The sequence below is a fragment of the Lithobates pipiens genome, unplaced genomic scaffold (genome assembly GCF_037356315.1).
Source record: "Lithobates pipiens isolate NorthernLeopardFrog02 unplaced genomic scaffold, aLitPip1_a1.2 Scaffold_16, whole genome shotgun sequence".
Classification (NCBI taxonomy): Eukaryota; Metazoa; Chordata; class Amphibia; order Anura; family Ranidae; genus Lithobates; species Lithobates pipiens.
The window spans coordinates 431,372,345-431,391,005 of NW_027507748.1; the positions used below are offsets into that span (position 1 = coordinate 431,372,345).

At 38.3% G+C, this 18,661-nt stretch overlaps 1 protein-coding gene across 6 annotated transcripts in view; it reads left to right on the plus strand.

Annotated features, from left to right (window-relative positions):
* EDAR (ectodysplasin A receptor) overlaps window positions 1-18,661 on the plus strand; it is a 163,038-nt gene that overhangs the window by 9,158 nt on the left and 135,219 nt on the right. The window contains exon 2 of one of the 6 annotated variants that reach the window (XM_077482605.1): window positions 2,931-3,012. The exons of the other annotated variants lie outside the window; for them this stretch is intronic. The gene's annotated coding sequence lies outside the window, so the exon portion shown is untranslated. The remainder of the gene's footprint in view (window positions 1-2,930; window positions 3,013-18,661) is intronic. 6 annotated transcript variants of the gene reach the window in all.

An 18,661-nucleotide genomic window follows, 5' to 3' on the forward strand; every position in this document is an offset into this window, starting at 1 on the left:
AAGGCAAATCCACTTTGCACTACAAGTGCAAACTAGACGTGCAAAGTGCACTTGGAAGTGCAGTCGCTGTAAATCTGAGGGGTAGATCTGAAATTAGGGGAAGCTCTGCTGATTTTATCATCCCACCATGTGCAAGCTAAAATGCTGTCTTTTATTTTCCTTGCATGTCCCCCTCAGATCTACAGCAACTACACTTCCAAGTGCACTTTCATATATATATATATATATATATATATATATATATATATATATATATATATATATATTATCTACTGTTACTGCTTCTATTAATAGTGAATGTTAACTAACCGTAGACTTGAAACCAGCACTCAATTTCAAGATATGTCCAAATGTCCAGGTTAGTTTATTTTTTTTTTTTCAGGTGCTCTATAATTTTTATAGGACTGCAATTCTAAAATTTTAACAAAACGATAGCTTTTATGCAGAATCGTTCATTAAAATAGTTTCAATATTGCAATATGCCCTGAACATATCAGGCTTTCTGAACTTGTGTGAAGCTAAGTGAAGTTCACCTGTGTTCGCTTCATACATCCAATTATGTGAGTTGATTGGACGTCTGAAGTAAACATAGGTCCACTACATTTCACTTCATTGCATTCTACCTAGCTTCACACTTAGTAAATCAGGTCCGCCGCTGTGTTCTTTAGTAGCCCAGCAGTGTTAGTTAGAAACAGATTTATAGACATGGTTTGATATTGATGTAGAGTCCTGCTTGGAACATGGAAATAAAAGAACAATCAAAAGAATATTAAAATTCATTAGAAAATAGTAAATGGAAACAGATTTCTAGTGTATACAAGAAAACAACAGATGATGGTGACAGATATAGAAAGGAAGAAACAACAAAATAAGCAGTGACAGTTGGTAAAAAGAAATGTGAACAGTGTGGGCACAAGATGCTACACAAATAGCTACGTTTCAAATATAAAAAGTACAACGCAAATACATTTCTTTGCAGAGAAATTTCAAAGAGTCAATTGCTTTCGGGTTTGTGATACTAATTAATGATTGTACTGTCATCTAAAATGCAAAATAATAGTTCAGAATGTTCATCGCCAAAATTAGAATAGTTTACTATTAGCAAAAAGCTCATGAGCTCCTCGTTAAAGAGTCTTGACTGATGGAAACATGGCTCATTAGAGTGGTTCATAACAATAATGCAGATAAGCTTGAAGTAGTTCAGATGTGATTTGCTGCTATGGGGTTTTGTGTCTTAAGGGGTTGTGTCTGAACTCCAGTCAAGGTGTGTGTAGCCTCTACTGACCTGAAGACCTTTATCCCTCATAAGGGTAGACCACCCACTGGCGATCACAGCTTTATTGGTGGTTTTATCTTGCCAGCGGGTAAAGTTTATTTAATGTTCTAGGCCAGTGATGGCGAACTTTGGCACCCAGATGTTTTGGAGTGAAGTTGAGCATCATGGGAAATGTAGTTCCAAAACATCTGGGGTGCCAAGGTTCACCATAACTGGTCTAGGCCTTCAGTTCGGTTTTTGGGCTAGTCTAACGCATGTCCAGCACTCATGGTAAGGACAGGCTTTTTGGGCCATTGACATGTACTGTTCAGTGTCCTCACAGTATAACTGTGGCTGGCATTGGTTTTGTTGTTATGATGTAAATTAGTAAAGCTGGGGGCCTTGCTGTTTTACAAGTTAACCCCCCTGACGGTCTTCCCGAGTCTGGCTCGGGGTGGAATTTTTGTACCATTAGCGGTAACCCCGAGCCAGACTCGGGACTGCATCGCTGGATCCAGGAGGAGGTTAACTTACCTTCTCCCTCGGATCCAGCGCTGTCTCCCCGCTGTACGAGCGAGCCGTGCCTCGCTCGATCTATCACGGAGCCGATCTCCGTGCCCTGCGAGCATTGCGACGCACGGGGACGGAGAACGGCGCCAAATTCAAAAAGTGAAAACACACAGTATACATACAGTATAATGTAATCTTACAGATTACATTGCTGTATGTAAATATTTCACATCCTTTTTGTCCCTAGTGGTCTGTCCAGTGCCCTGCATGCAGTTTTATATAATAAAAACTGTTCTTTATGCCTGGAAACTGGAGATTGTCCATAGCAACCAAACTGTCATTTTACATCAAAAATGGTTTTACACCAGCTAGAAAACGGCAATAATAAATTGTAATCACTTGCAGAATTGAGCGATAGCGATTTGTGGGGAGATCCGTCATCAAATACTGAAAAGTAATGACAGTGACAATTCTGCAACTGAGCAAATTTCAGTGTTTTTGATTTGATTACATTATTGAATAATTTTTATTATTGTTATATTATTATTTGGTACAATTATTTATAGTTATTTATTATATTATAATTTATGATTTCATTTTTCAAACTTTATCATACCCGGGATGTCTGCTAGACTCTGGTTTGGACAGATTTAAGAGAGTTATTCCTAAGAATTACAGGACTACAATATAAAACGCCAAATTTTCATGCAAAATAATGGTACCGCTTTTAGCACCTAAAATTCGAAATAATTGTACCGCCAGGGAGGTTAACCTGCCATCTTTGGGCAAAGTTAGGCATTATGTTTGGTTATTTCTTTAGGATTGTGCTTCTCATCAATCATGGAGTCTGGAGGATGGCAAGTCTATAGAGGTCCCAATCGCTTGTAGTCACTGGTCAGACAGAATAATAATCCTCATTATAAAAAAGCTCTTAAGGCAGGCATGCAGCACTCTCCTGTCTGTAAGTCTGTTATTTTTTTAATTTCCTTTAACAGGCAAAGTTGTCCTACAAAAATGTCCATGCTTACAATGGTCAGCTTTTTTCATTTAGTGTAAACCTTTATCCCAAAAGGAAAAATAAACTTTTTTGGAAATGCTTTAAAAGAGTTAGATGGAGTTAGGCTGTAATTATGAAAAAGTAAATCTAACAATACCCTCTTTATAGGTTGACAGTGCTGCTGTCCAAGAGTGCTGTTGTTGCTGATTATCCATACATACAGTGGAAGAGTGAGCTTGGCCACAAAGAGGTGTGTTACTGGGTGATTACCAGGTCAAAGTAAAAAAAAAAATGCCTAAATAAAACTAATACTAATACTAAATCTAAGGATTGGTAAGCTGCAATTTAACACATTTATGGTTTTGGGTTTAAGAAATTAAACTGAATGAGGCCCAAGCTCAGCTTAAGTTAATAAATACTACAATTCACAAAATTAATTTTGCAGATTTACATTTGTTTTATGTACCCTTTCTAGGAGATACATATTGTAAGTTGCATTTAGTACTTGAAGGATTCATGTACACTAGCAGCTCCTAAACTTGAGTTTAAGAGCTTTTGATGTTTTTTGCCAAAGCTCCTAAACTCAACTCCATAAAAGCCTATGTGTCAATGTACCCATAGGCTTTTAGCATGTTTGAGAGCTGTGGCAATTAGGTGAGGTTCAACCTCCCTCAATTTTCCTCTCCTGAACGCAGAAGAAGGAACGTTTTGACTTCCGGCCGCGGGAAATACAAAACGTGACAGAACCGCTGCAAAATTGCACCATGGCCGCGGTAAATGACGGCAAATTTTACATGAGGTACTGTATAATGTTGATTACCATAGTGCTCTCTGTTTCTATAATTCCGTAGGTGTGACCCTCAGAAGGCAAAATACAGCTTCTTACAATTTATTCCAACCATTTCTGCGCTCTGTTTCATTTAAGTATGAAATACCTGCTTTAGGGGAAAAGTCTGACTTTTGCATATATTTTTGTGATACAAAATTGTTTCCATAGGTGGAAAAACAGCTAGAAAACCCTTAAAGGGAAAGACAAAGCTAATTACAATTATTCATAAAAATGCTGCCTCCACCCTCTTCCTACCTATGCTACATAGCCTGTATAAAAGAAATCTGTGTACATACCATTTTTTTTTTTTAATCCAGTCCAGTCACTTGATCCATAAGCTAAGCTCCAGCTTCCCTGTGTCAACGAGTGGCTGCTGAAGGGGAGAGGAGCGACAACAACAGAGGCACAATGGAAGCCAGAAGGTGATGTCATAGCTCTGAGAATGCCTTACACGGCTGCTGGATAATGTGACCAGACCAGATTAAAAATAATTTTTTACACATATCATGTTTATACAGGCTATGCTGAATGGGGGGGGGGGGGGGGGGGTAGCATTTTTAAGCATAGTTTAACTAGCGTTTACTACTTCCACTTTAATTATTATATCTGTGAATTATCTGGTTGGTTGTGGCCAATGGGGTCTTTTATGGTTAAATATCTGCTCAACCAACCCATGATTCATGTCATCAAAAAGAGGGACCTCTACTCAGTGGCCGTCCTCTTAGATCCCAGATACAATGGTAAAATGGCTGACCTGCTTCCACCAACCCAGAATCAGACCAAATGCAACAGTTTGAGGAGGTTTTCTGTAACAACCTCTACCTCACTTTTTAATAATAGCAAAATCTGCTCTGATGGCCAAGAAGCATCTGTTGCTCTGATTTTTGAAATGCAAGAGCAGCAGTGCCTGCATCAGTGCAGCTTTTCAAAGATTTTTTTTAAACCACAGTGGCTAGGCCTGACCGCAGGCAGCACTCACAAGCAGTCCCTAAATCATGTAAATGCAGACTAGATTGAGTCTAGGGCAGATATGGACACTCCAAGCAGGAGGTTGTTACAGAGAGGTGAATACTCCTGTCCCCTGACAGTGCAGCATGGGTAAAATAAATCAGTCCTGGATTAGCAATGAAAAGTTGCCACTCAATCTTTCATCAGCTGGACTTCAGCTTCCAAATGTCTACTGTTTACTGCAGGGTAAATCCTGCAATGTGGCTCAAAGTTTACAGCCTATTCCAGTGCCAATGTACTGTAAAGGTGCCACACAATGTTTTCACAGTTGATCCTCAGTTCCAAATGTCTAGTTTTCTGCTGAGTAAATCCAACACACCTCAACATTTGCAGTCTATTCTGGTGCTCCATTACTCAAACACAATTTGGCTTTTGTCTCACAGATAATAACATATAATGTTTATTTCAAGATAAAACCTGCCTAATATTATATTCTTATGTTGTGGATTTACCAAACAGCTTACATACTGTCCAGCCACTGCACAATATTTATGAATATTGTCTCTCAGATACAGATACTACACTATATTTATTGATAAAAAGATAACAACATCCTTTTCTGTTTCTATTTGTTACCTATTCAAGTGTTCACATACTGTCTGGTGTTGGGACAAACGTCAGAACAGCAAATGTTCAAGTCAAACTTGTGTTCAGACCAAACCTTGAGCTCCTTTTTAACCCTTTCCTGTGCTGCACAGTTTTCAAGGAGATTCCAGTGACGGACAAACTATTTTTGCTGTTTCTACATCTCATCTGCTAGCTAAAATTAAAGCTTTACTCCAGGCATCTATAGAAGACAAAAATGAATTGTGTTCCGTATTCATTAAACACTTGATAATTTTAAACGTACCAGATAAGTCATAAAAAAGCTGCAACAAAGCATAATTTGTGTCCAGCTCCCCTGCCTTTGCTACTGCGTTTACTGGCAATTACCAGCTGTCAAAATGCATATAAATCCTGTGTAATATGACACTTGTAGATAGTCTGCAGGTGTCATTGAGTTAATACAATGTAAAAAAGTATTGTTAAATTATATTTATTATTTTATTCATATGCAGATAGTTTGACCTTTGATTTGCACATCACATTATTTAAATAGACCTTACAAGTAAAAACATTTTTGAAATGTATTCCAATTTAACCCCTTAATCTAATAAAACCTAATTAACTCCCTCCTTACCTTCTCCCCTTAGCTATCATTTTTATGCCCATTTTTCATTTTTTTACCAGTGTATTTTTTCCCCATTTGTTTTGATTGTTATTCTTTTTAGGTACTGCGTACAAAATATGAAAAATTAAAAAAAAAAAACTTTTTTATTTCCAAATAACTTTGCCTGGCTGTATAATTTTCATTTACAGAAAAACTACTTTATTTTAAAAGTATTCTATTTAAAGGACAAGAACATTGTCCAAAAGGGATAATTTTTACCTTTTTTTTACGTTTTTGTCTGTGTTACATACAGTAGAATATAAAATAACCTGCATTACATTATTGTCAAAAAAACAAGTTTGTCCACAAAAAGACAACGTATTACATGGTTATCTTAAAGAGGAACTGCAGTCTGCTCACATAATTTGTAATAAAATCATCTTTGCCATTCCGAAGCTTCCCTTCAACCACTTTGCATATTATTTTATATATAGTGTGATTCTGTACTTACCAAATATGCTGCAGAAATCTCCCTCTGCTAAGTCTGGCTGCATCCATTTTAACTGTGGGCAGCTGAAGCTGCTGTCTGTTCACTTCCTGGATTTACACAGACACACAGAGGCACACCTCCCACTCTGCAGCCCTGCAGCTTTCATCGGCCCTCTTATGACTCATTTCCCTTCCCTTCCTGGCAAACTCTCACAAGAGTGAGAGAGAGAGAGAGATGTGCATGATGTCAAAAGCCTAGGCTAATGACCAGACAAGAAACAGGAAGTAGGCTGTATAAGGTCTTTACTGGTAGAAAAAAAAAGTTTTACTATACAAAGTTAAAACAACAAGGGCAGAAGATTTCATAGATGGAAAGTTCAAAAAAATGACTGAAGTTCCGCTTTAAGTAATAGCAGGCCCATAGTGGAATGTAGAAATTCCTCCATAAGGTTTATACAGGTTCTAGAGTTCAATTGATTAAAACCATCATTAAATTTAGTTTTGTGGGGTTTTTTTTGTTCTTCATTTTTTTTAATACAAGCAGTAGTTGTATGGTATGGTATCCCCTGTACAACACTCTGGAAGGAGAGACGCAACATCATGATCCGGTTGTGCTGCACTGCTTATGTGTTAACAAGGATTATGCTGCAAGGAGCAAAAGTAAAGTGACAGAGACACAATTTAATAACTTTCCTGCTTATTAATGTACTGTAAAATCACCTGCAGGGGAAGGATCTGTAATTGCTAATTAATTATAGCAAAGAAAAATCAGGTCTTCTGAACCGACAGACAGGGCTGTGCTGTGTAACATTGTAAATCACAGAACTAGCTGGATAGAAATACAAATCCTTTGGCAGGTATAACAGTCTGCATTTACAGCGGTCCCTTTATTAGGTACACCTAATATTAGAATAAAACACCTAAAATTAGCTACACAACTTGCTGAAGTTCAATTGCTTGGTGACTCAAATTGCTAGTCAGCCAATCGCATGACAGCAACTCAATGCATTTAGGCATCTAGACATGGTTAGGACAACTTGCTGAAGTTCAAGTCGAGCTTTAGAATGGGGAAGAAAGGGAATTTAAGTGACTTTGAACGTGGCATGGTTGTTGGTGCCAAATGGGCTAATCCGAATATTTCAAAAACTGCTGATCTACTTGGATTTTTACGCACAACCATCTCTGGGGTTTACAGAGAATGGTCCAAATAAGAGAAAATACTCAGTGAGCGGCAGTTGTGTGGATGAAAAATGCCTTGTTGATGTCAAAGGTCAAAGGAGAATTGGCAGACTGATTAAAAATGATAGAAAGGCAACTCAGTCAACTAAATGGCAGGTCGTTGTTTCTAATTTTTACTGACAGCCTACTGACTAGAATGGTACCAGCTGATTGTAGAAAAGCCAATGTAGCACCAATATTTAAAAAGGGCCCAGAATACATCCTTCTATGAGGAGGTGAGTTGCCAGCTAGATAAAGGAAGGCCCATAGATGTGGTGTATCTGGATTTTGCAAAAACATTTGACACAGTTCCCCATAAACGTTTACTGTACAAAATAAGGTCCGTAGGCATGGACCATAGGGTGAGTACATGGATTGAAAACTGGCTAAAAGGGTGAGTTCAGAGAGTGGTGATAAAAGGGGAGTACTCTGAATAGCCAGGGGTGCCCCAGGGTTCTGTGCTGGGACCAGTCATATTTAATTTGTTCATAAATTACCTGGAGAATGGGGTAAACAGTTCAGTCTCTGTATTTGTGGACAATACTAAGCTAAGCAGGGCAATAACTTCTCCGCAGGATGTGGAAACCTTGCAAAAAGATCTGAACAAATTAATGGGATGGGCAACTACATGGCAAATGAGGTTCAATGTGGAAAAATGTAAAATAATGCATTTGGATGGCAAAAATATGAATGCAATTTAAACACTGGGGGGAGAACCTCTGGGGGAATCTAGGATGAAAAAGGACCTGGGGGGTCTTAGTAGATGATAGGCTCAGCAATGGCATGCAATGCCAAGCTGCTGCTAACAAAGAAAACAGAATTTTGGAATGCATTAAAAAAGGGATCAACTCCAGAGAAAAACGATAATTCTCCCGCTCTACAAGACTCTGCTCTGGCCGCACCTGGAGTATGCTGTCCAGTTCTGGGCACCAGTCCTCAAGATGTACTGGAAATGGCGGGAGTACAAAGAAGGGCAACAAAGCTAATAAAGGGTCTGGAAAATATTAGTTATGAGGAAAGGTTGCAAGCACTGAATTTATTCTCTCTGGAAAAGAGATGCTTGAGAGGGGATATGATTTCAATATACAAATACCATACTGGTGACACCATAATAGGGATAAAACGTTTTCGCAAAAAGGGAGTTTAACAAGATTCATGGCCACTCATTAAAATTAGAAGAAAAGAGGTTTAACCTTAAACTACGTAGAGGGTTCTTTACTGTAAGAGTGGCAAGGAGGTGGAATTCCCTTCTGCAGATGGTGGTCTCAGCGGGAGGCATTGATAGTTTCAAGAAACTGGTAGATAAGCACCTGAACAACCGCAACATACAGGGATATGCAATGTAATACTGACATATAATCACACACATAGGTTGGACTTGATGGACTTTTTTTTTCAACCTCACCTACTATGTAACTATGTAACAGTAACCCAAATAGCCACTTGTTACAACCAAGGTATGCAGAATACCATCTTTAAATACACATCAAACCTTGAAGCAAATGGACCACACTGGGTGCCACTCCTGTCAGCTAAGAACAGGAAACTGAAGCTACAATTCACACAGGCTCACCAAAATTAGAAAAATAGAAGATTGTAAAAGATTTGCCTCATCTAATGAGTTCCCAATTTATTCTGCAACATTTAGATAGTAGGGTCAGAATTTGGCATAAACAACATGAAAGCATGGATCCATTCTGCCTTGTATCAATGGTTCAGGCTGGTGGTGGTGTGGGGGATATTTTCTTGGCACACTTTAGGCCCCTTAATACCAATTAAGCATTGCTTGAATGCCACAGCCTACCTGAGTATTGTTGCTGACCATGCTCATCCCTTTATGACTACAGTGTACCAATATTCTGATTGCTACTTCCAGCAGGATAATGCACCATGCCACAAAGCTCAAATTATCTCACCAGTGGTTTCTTGAACATGACAATGAGGTCACTGTACTCAAATGGCCTCCACAGTCACCAGATCTCAATCCAATAGAGCACCTTTGGTATGTGGTGGAACAGGCGATTCACATCATGGATGGGCAGCCGACAAATCTGCAGCAACTGCGTGATGCTCTCATGTCAATATGGACCAAAATCTCTGAGGAATGTTTCCAACACCTTGTTGAATCTATGCCATAAAGAATTAAGGCAGTTCTGAAGGCAAAAATGGTCCAACCTGGTACTAGCAAGGTGTACCTAATAAAGTGGTCAGTGAGTATATGGATTTCAGCTTTAAATGATTGACAGCATGTAATAAGCAGTGAATCACTGGACTTGCTAGGGCACAGTATAAAGGCATTATAGCAGGCAAAGTGGATTTGGAGGGCAGCAAAATGTTTATTCTTGTAGGAAATAATGAAGCTGACTATTCTCAACTGGCATTTGGACCCAATTCAGCTCTACATCTGTGGACATCTGTCTGTGATACATAGTTATTTACAAAGCTTTCTAGCCTTTGTTTGACATTTTCAGAGATGGCTGATATATGGCTAAGAAAAATGGTCAGGGTAGCAGCACATGTTTGATATATAATGTGCATAGCTAATGTCATTTGTAAGCATATTTCCTCTGTATTAATGGTAACAATGTGTGTGTTTCTTCTTGAACTTAAGAAATGCACTAACGTCAGTTTGACTGCTAACAATTGAACCTGAAATGAACAAAAAAGTCAGAACAATGTACAAATAAGCAGGAGAAAAAGGTTTTCTGTGTTACAAGATAGTCAGTAATATGCAGAATTTTACAACAATGTGGTTTCCTTAATCTTCAGTTGCTTCATGTTGGATCTCTGCCATGGGATATAAAACAGTTAATTCATTCATTTTAAAATTATTGTGGTAAAAGTTATAGAATTACTCACCCACGGGACAGGCCCTTACCTATATTTCGGAAGTAGTACTTGCATCAGAAAGGCTGTTTAGGATGAACTATTCCTGAACTTTAAGGTATGCCTTTAGCAACTGCTGAAAATAGTATCATGTACTAAAGTAGGTGCACATTTGAAACAACATATTCAATTACCGTTTTCTAAGCAAAATCATTTTTCTGTGATTCAGCACAGGTTCTTTGAGATTTTGGTTTAGAGATTCTTGGAGGAGAACAAGATGAGTATACAGAGGAAGGGATTAATTCATTTTAGGGATTACTTCTGGAGTTATGTTTGGTTAGAGTTAGACATGTTTTCATGGGTTAGGTGATAGGGTAGGAGGTTGGACTCACTTAAGGGATTAAGTATAGAGGAAGGTTAAGAATCAGTTGCTTACTTGAAGTGTTAAAAGATATGAGAGTTAAATGTAAGAATGAAGTGCTTACCTTATGGGCTAAGTGGGAAGGACAGCAAAAATCAAGAACTCATTTTAGTTTTATATGGTGATGGGGTAAGAATTCAGGTCCCACTTTAAGGTTGAGTGATAGGAGTGATAAAGCCAAACCAACCTATAAATTAAACTGTACCTTTCCAGCAGATATATTATAATGGTGTACTCTCCTAAAGAACTCTAGGAGCCTCCTGTTATCCAGCACTTCTGGGTGAGTTGGACAACATGCAGGGTCATAGGCAGTGTACCCATTGCATCATGCTAATGTTGCTTAGGCATAACTCTAATGATGCTTCAATACTATTTACCCAAGGACAGGGCATCACCAGGAGACAGATATACTCACAAGGAGAATTAAAGTGGAAGTAAACCCTTCTATCGTTTTCAGTCAAAGAAGCTGCCATCTTGGCCTCTAATGATTCTTCAACTGCCATAATGCCGCACATGTGATCAGTTATGAAACCAGCCATTGGATGGTTTGAAAGTTTGGTTGAGAGCACAACCAATGTGAAAGTTAGCATTTCCGGCTAGATGTAATTTCAAAGAAGATTTATCTTTATGTTTACAATTGTAATTTGAAAATCTGCATTGCCAGCACCAGGTATACAGATACAGTGTCTTGGAAAAAACATTTTACATACCGTAGCTGCATAATCTCTACTTAAGATCCAGATAGCATATTTAATTATTACATCAGTAAGCTAAAAAGTATATGTAAATCCCATCACTATAATCTAAGTTTTAACATGTTAAAGCTGAACACCAGCTATGATCTTAAAGGGGTTGTATAAGCATTTTTTTATTTTTTTTATCTTAATGCATTCTACGCATTAAGATAAACAGCCTTCTGTGTGCAGCAGCTCTAGTAGTCAGCATCAATACAGTGAGCGCCACAATCTCCTGGGTCCTGTGCGGAGCGGCTTTCCCTCTGCACGCTGACTACAGAGGGCCGCTTGCTTGGCATTGCCACCATTAACAGAATGCCAGGAATTTTTTCAATGAATACAAGGCATTCTCTGATTGGACAAGGAGGAGATAACAATGTCAACCCCCTCCACTTCCTCCAGTCATGAATTTATGTTATGAATTTATTAAAAAGATACAAGCCTTTCTGTAACTGGCAGCAGTGCTGAGCAAGCTGCACCCAATTGTTTTTTTACTGCTATCCATAGCCCTCTCAAAGAGATTTTCCATCACTTCCTGCCCTGCGGACAATGTTTTACCGGAGGTAAATTAGAGGAATGCTCCAACTACAAAAAAAAAAAAATATCTCTTTAGTAGAGTAAAAGAAGGCTAAGCCTCTGTCAGATTTTTAGTTCTGTGTTAATGCAAACACTTGCAGATTTGTTCTCACTTCCTGTCAAGTGAAACGTTGTCAATGAGTCAGAAAATGAAGGAAAATCTCTCCAGTTGAGGCCCAGATAGCAGTAAAAACCTGGTACTCCAGGTCCAAACTAAAAATACATTTTGGCTTTAAATACACTTTAATATTTATCTCTCATAGACACCATGAGTTTCCACTGGGAATTATAAAACTTTACTTAATAAAGTATATATTCAATCTGTCAATCTCAGTAATTTCTTTTAAAGTAAATGAAAGGTGGGAAACAGAATATAGTAAACGATATCTTTTACTACACTATGCTCAACAGGAATTCATGGCACAGCTTCAAAGATCTGCATTATTATTGGGGTTACAGGAGTATCACCGCATGCTATGCCATCATCCCATTGGTTGAATTTGGTTCACTTTAGTGAATATTTTATTACAAAAAGTGGATTCCTAAGCACTCATGAAATGCATAGAAAACATAACCTTTAATTCTGCTCCAATCCAATACAGATTTCTAGTACTGGTAACAAAGGATTTTCATGTTGCTGAGTTTTAATTTCCTTTAAATTTGTCCTATATGAAAGTTGGTGCTAAAACTTGACATTTTATTGACAGAAAATATAGGATTCATATGGTATGGTTCATATGTCTGTGCACTTTACATGCAGTATGTGCAGTAAAAATGATCAGCAGTAGTCTTTGTGTATGGCTGCGTATCTAGTTAAAATATGCATTTGCTTTTGTTCACATACATATTAGATTTAGCAAACCTGAGACTATTTTTTTAGAGAGAGCAATGACTGCAGCAACTTGAAGTCTACACTTGAAGACTATAACAGGACAAGTAGGATACCAGTTTAATTATTAATGTACTCAAAGTGTTACTAATCCCAAGTGTCCAATTATATATTGTAATCATGAAACCACACTTACTTGCATCCCTGTATGCTCATTTATATTATATATTATATTGCTATATTGCCACTATGTTCTGTTTATCACAGGATGGATTTCTTTTTTATTTTTTGCTTACCCAGACTACCATTTTTGTAGTGGTTCCATTTGGTAGTGGAGTCTCTATTATGGATCCATCGCAAGTTTTGCACCCCCCACCCGGGGTACTTATATACTCAGACCCCTTTCACACCAGGGCGTTTTGCAGGTGCTATAGCGTTAGAAATAGCACCTGCAATCCGCCCTAAAAAAGCTACACCATTGTCTGTAGTGTGAAAGCCTGAGGGCTTTCAAACTGCAGCGGTGCGCTGGCAGGACATCAGGGAAAAGTCCTGCCAGCAGCTTCTTTGAAGCGGCGAAGGAGCGGTGTGTTTACCACTCCTCCCCCGCTGCTCCCCATTGAAATCAATACCGCCGGCAAAATGCCGCTATTGCAGCGTATTGCCAGCGGTTTTAACCCTTTCTCGGCTGCTAGTGGGGGGTAAAAGTGCCCCACTAGCGGCAGAAATGCGCCACAAATCCGCCACAAATTTTTAGCGGCGTTTTACTGCCGGATTTGTGGCGGATTTGTGGCGCATTTCGACCGCTAGCGGGGCACTTTTACCCCCCGCTAGCAGCCGAGAAAGGGTTAAAACCGCCGTCAATACGCTGCAATAGCGGCATTTTGCCGGCGGTATTGATTTCAATGGGGAGCAGCGGTGGAGGAGCGGTAAAACGCTGCTAAAAATAGCGGCGTTTTACCGCCCACGCTATGGGAGGTGTGGTGTGAAAGGGGTCTTATATACTTGCAACTGCTCTGAACAGCGGCACAGAAAAGTTGCAGTTCAAGAGAATTTGTGATTCAGTCCACTGTCTTGTCCACCTAGACAGTTTATGTCATTACTGATGTACTGCACAGAAAGAATAACCAAAGCAGGTATAAGAACTAAGTAAATAACACATTGGGAGTTATTTACGAAAGGCAAATTCACTTTGCACTACAAGTGCAAACTACTAGTGCAAAGTGCACTTGAAATTGCACTGAAAGTGTACTTGGAAGTGCAGTCACTGTAAATCTGAGGGGTAGATCTGAAATGAGGGGGAGCTCTGCTGATTTTATTATCCAATCATGTGCAAACTAAAATTCAGTTTTTTTATTTTCCTTGCATGTCCCCTTTGGATCTACAGCGACTGCACTTTCAAGTGCAGTTTCAGTGCAATTTCAAGTGCACTTTGCACTTGTCGTTTGCACTTGCATTGCAAAGTGGATTTGCTTTTAGTAAATAATCCCCAATATGTAAATGTAAAAAAAAAAAAAAGAAAGAGAAATGCTTTGAAATTTCAGTTCACAGCTTGAGTGGGATCTCAAGTTTATGCTATTAAATATTTTCGATGTTCAGGATGTAGTAAACAATTTTTAGGTTATGCCCCCTTCTATGCATGGGGAGATATATTTCTTTATTGGAAAGATGCTACCCCACCCACAAAATCTACATGGCACTCTGTTTTGAACTCTGTTCCACTGCTGTATAAGATCACTTCCCTTAATCGGAATTGCCCAAAAAAAAATTGTCAAAATCTGGTCAGGATGGATAAATGCCTGGAGCTCTATGAGTGCAGATGTACCTCCACTTGGCCATAATGATGGACCTTGATTTGCATTTACCCTTGTGTATCCATGTTCCTTAATACCCTTAAGGGGTTTGTACTCAGTACTGTCCTTTGTCCTCCCCCTCCCCTTTTTTTATCCTTCCTCTCCACCGCAATTTCACCCCCCCCCCCCCTTTTTTTCCCCATTAGATGTTTTCTGTTTCCTGGGATATTTGTTATTTTTCTTACTTGGTAATCCTCTTTGTATGAGTTTAATGTCTAATGTGTGTCATACACTGCTTGTACTTCAGATATTTTCAATGAACCTTTTCTTGTTAAAAAAAAAAAAAATGTATCTTGGTACATACATTTTACTATATTCATGATGTTAATGTAATGTAATCAAACATAATGGCTCTTGGTTACATCGTAATGAGTGATTCTACACCGTATGACATACTGTTCATACATGTGGCTTCAACCATGGGAGGATAGTGTTATTTCAAAATGGGTGTGTGATATAAAGAGGTCCATTTATAGGACCAAGATAGTAACCATGACAGTAACAGATCAACTTTCAGCCATAAAAAGCACTGCTCAAAGCTACCATTCTGCTCAGTTGCCATATTTCAGGTTTGGATGTTGTTTTGTACATTATCCAATTTAACTTTCATATTTTTCTAACATCCAATACATTTTTATAAAACACTCTGCAAAATTTAAATTGTGTAGATACTGTATTAAACTTTTGTAAAAACCTTGTCAGATTTCTATGGATAGTATTAGTTAGTCACATTCAACTAGACGTGTTCTATAATGTTAAAGACATTTCCTAGTTTCCCAAGCCACTTTTTCCAATGTTCAAATGCATGTCAGGAAGATACCCCAGCATTTATATCCTCACCTTATGGCACTTCAATCCAATAACCATGAAATGTGTAGATGCTCCATGTCCATGAACAGGATGGGATGTGCGGAAGGTGTAGAACCACACTGTTTTAGCCATGTAGTCCTATTATTGGTGTCAGGAGGTATGCATAGGTATTGTTTCAATTTACACAGCTAAAAGTATAAAATGTTGTCAAATCACCAGGGTAGAGATGTTAAAATGGCATCATAAGTTGAAGACAGATGTTTTTGAAGCCCCCCTATTCCTGTTCAGCAATGGTTATTCCATTTGATGTAGATGGCCTCTTTCACACCTTTTGTGAGCCAGATGTCTTCTCTGTCCAAAATGTGCATCTCACTTAGATCTACAGAAAACCTATCCACTCAGACCAGTACCTGCTTTTTGACTCTAACCACCTACTAAAACACACAGTGGCAAATATTAAGGTTTTGCAACATCCCACTGAGATGGTAAAAACAAACAGAAAGTCTATAGACAAAGAGCACAGACATCTCATGAGTGCTTTGAAATGTTGTGGCTACCCAGACTTGGCCTTCATTAAAACATTCACAAAGTTAAGCAAAAACACTGGACTCTTGAAGAGAGGGGAGAAGCAGAACACACCAATTAATATACCGTTGTCATAACAGCTGTATCTGGAGTGTTCTGAAAACTTTCTTTAACACATACTGTATTGCACCCCTGTGGTCCACAAGCCCAGTAATTCACTGCAGCAGAATCTTGAACATCCTAAATTCCCAACACCCAAACACAAGCAAAATAATTTGGTATATGCAGTGTAGTGAGGAATGCAAAGACCTGCATATTGGGGAGATAAAACAATCTATAAATAAACAAATGGCTGAAAACAGCGGAGGCTACAGACCAACACTCAGCAGTCTTCCCATGTCTTAAGGAGAAGGGCATTCTTTCGAAGACATCAAGGTGCACATTTTGGACAGTGAGGGAAGATGTCTCCTAAGAGACATGAAAAAGGCCATCTATATCAAAATGGAACAGCTGTCCATGAATGGGGTGGGGACCGTAGATGTTCATCTATCTTCTATATATAATCCTGTCCTGATAAGGCTACCCTGGCGATTTAACAACAATTCACACCTTTAGCCATGTAAAAATTGAGGCACGTGATTATGTAACTAGAACAAGTTGGTTCTACAACTTTTTCACCTATTCTGTTCTTTGACAATCAACATTTCATGTTGATTGGATTAAGGAGTCTTAAGGTGTGGATATAAATGCTGGGGTATCTTCCTGACACACAATGGAACGGTAGTAGTGGCTTGGCCAGGTACAAAATGTCTTTAACATTATAGTCCAGTTGAATGTGACAAACTACTATTAGCTATACCATGACTTGAATAAATGAGAACCTTCACAGACATACTGACTAAAATGTGTATGCTTTCTGGATATTTAAAAAATTGCACTGAGCTTCAAGACAATATTTACTATACAGTATTTCCTGAAATTACAAATCTCACATAAAAAAGCTAAAACAGAGTTAAAGGATAAGTTTACCTTTCTGAATATGTTACAAATGCATTTAGGGTAAAACATGTATCATATTCAACAACCTCCCCCCCACCGCCGATCCCCCCTCACCCCCTGTCACAATTTGAAAACAGCGTCATTCATTCACAGAGTTCCGTGAATGACTAAACTACAAATACCTTCTTCCATTGTTGCAGATGGCTTGTAGTTCTCAATGAACTGTGATGGCGTTGATGAGCACTCTCATAGTTAATTGTTTCTTCCTAGACTTCAGTAACTGTCTGCCCGCATGGAAGGTATGGACATTAGAGTCCTTGTATAGGCACTTCCTGCTATAAGGTGACAACACACAGTCCCTGTCTCCCATTCATATTTGCATTGTCACCCTGTCACAAAGGTGTCTGATGGAGACTACCATTTCAACACATATTAATCATAGTTGATCCACTGTGGTCAATATCAGAAGAAATGTCATACAGCACTGAAGTGAATGTGTGTAGACAACAAATGCAACAAAGGGCAAAAAAAATAAAAAAATATTTGTTTTAAAAAATATATATATATATATTTTTATGATACAGGATAATTTAGCAGACTACTAGATGTCAGTCCAGAGGAAATATAGCTGGCTACTCGGTGTACTATTCAGAATAAAACTGTATTGGCTACATATAAAATGACACAGTGTAAAAGCTCTAACGCCTTTCGCCTATGTAAAAGCTTGAAGCTCTAACACCTATGCTATGTCATTTTATATGTAGCCAATAAAGATTTCTTGGACTGTTTGCACTGGGAATTGAACATTGCAGCAGGCCTTTGAATTCTGGATACAGCATTTGAGCTAGGGTATGGTTTTGCTTTACTAGATGTCATCATTTAGAATTTAATTCTACTTTAATATGGATGTCAGACCAGTTGAGAAAGGAATTTATTAATCAAATTGAGACCTATAGGAAATCTTTGTAGTGACTCCTGGCTTGCACTGCCTAGGTGTAATAAAACTCCCCCACTATTTGCTATCATCTGTACAACTAGCTTTTCTCCATGGACAGCAAGGTTTTCAGGTTTTTTTTCCAACTTTCTTCCTATGAATTTGTTATAATGCATAATGCTACATTGTCTGCAGAGGTCTAACAATATGTGAACCCGATGAGTGTGAATAATGTAGTAATTATTGTAGTATTTAGAAATCTTCTGAAGTTGTTATGCCTAATTGCCTAGTTATATTTTGCATGAAAAATAATATGTAAATAGTAACGTATCTCCTAATTAAGTAGGAGTTTCTGTAAGTTTAGTGACTAACATAGATATGTATGTCACTGTTACAGTTTACAATAAAATTATAGAAAACCACTTCCCAAGAACTTTGCAATGCTGATAAGTTAGGATGAATGCCACACTTGAACTATTAACATAACTATGGGTAATAAAAACAGATAAATGTGCATAGACAGCCTGTTTTGATATCTTCAAGCCCAATGTATAATTACTAGGCAAAGCATCCAAAGATGACTAATGCCAGGTACAGACTCTTAAATGTGCTTTCCAGCATTGCTAAACTCAATTTCTAAAAGCCAACAAGCTGTTGTTAAGATGGGTGTTACTTATAAAATAAATCTCCATTTTTAATGG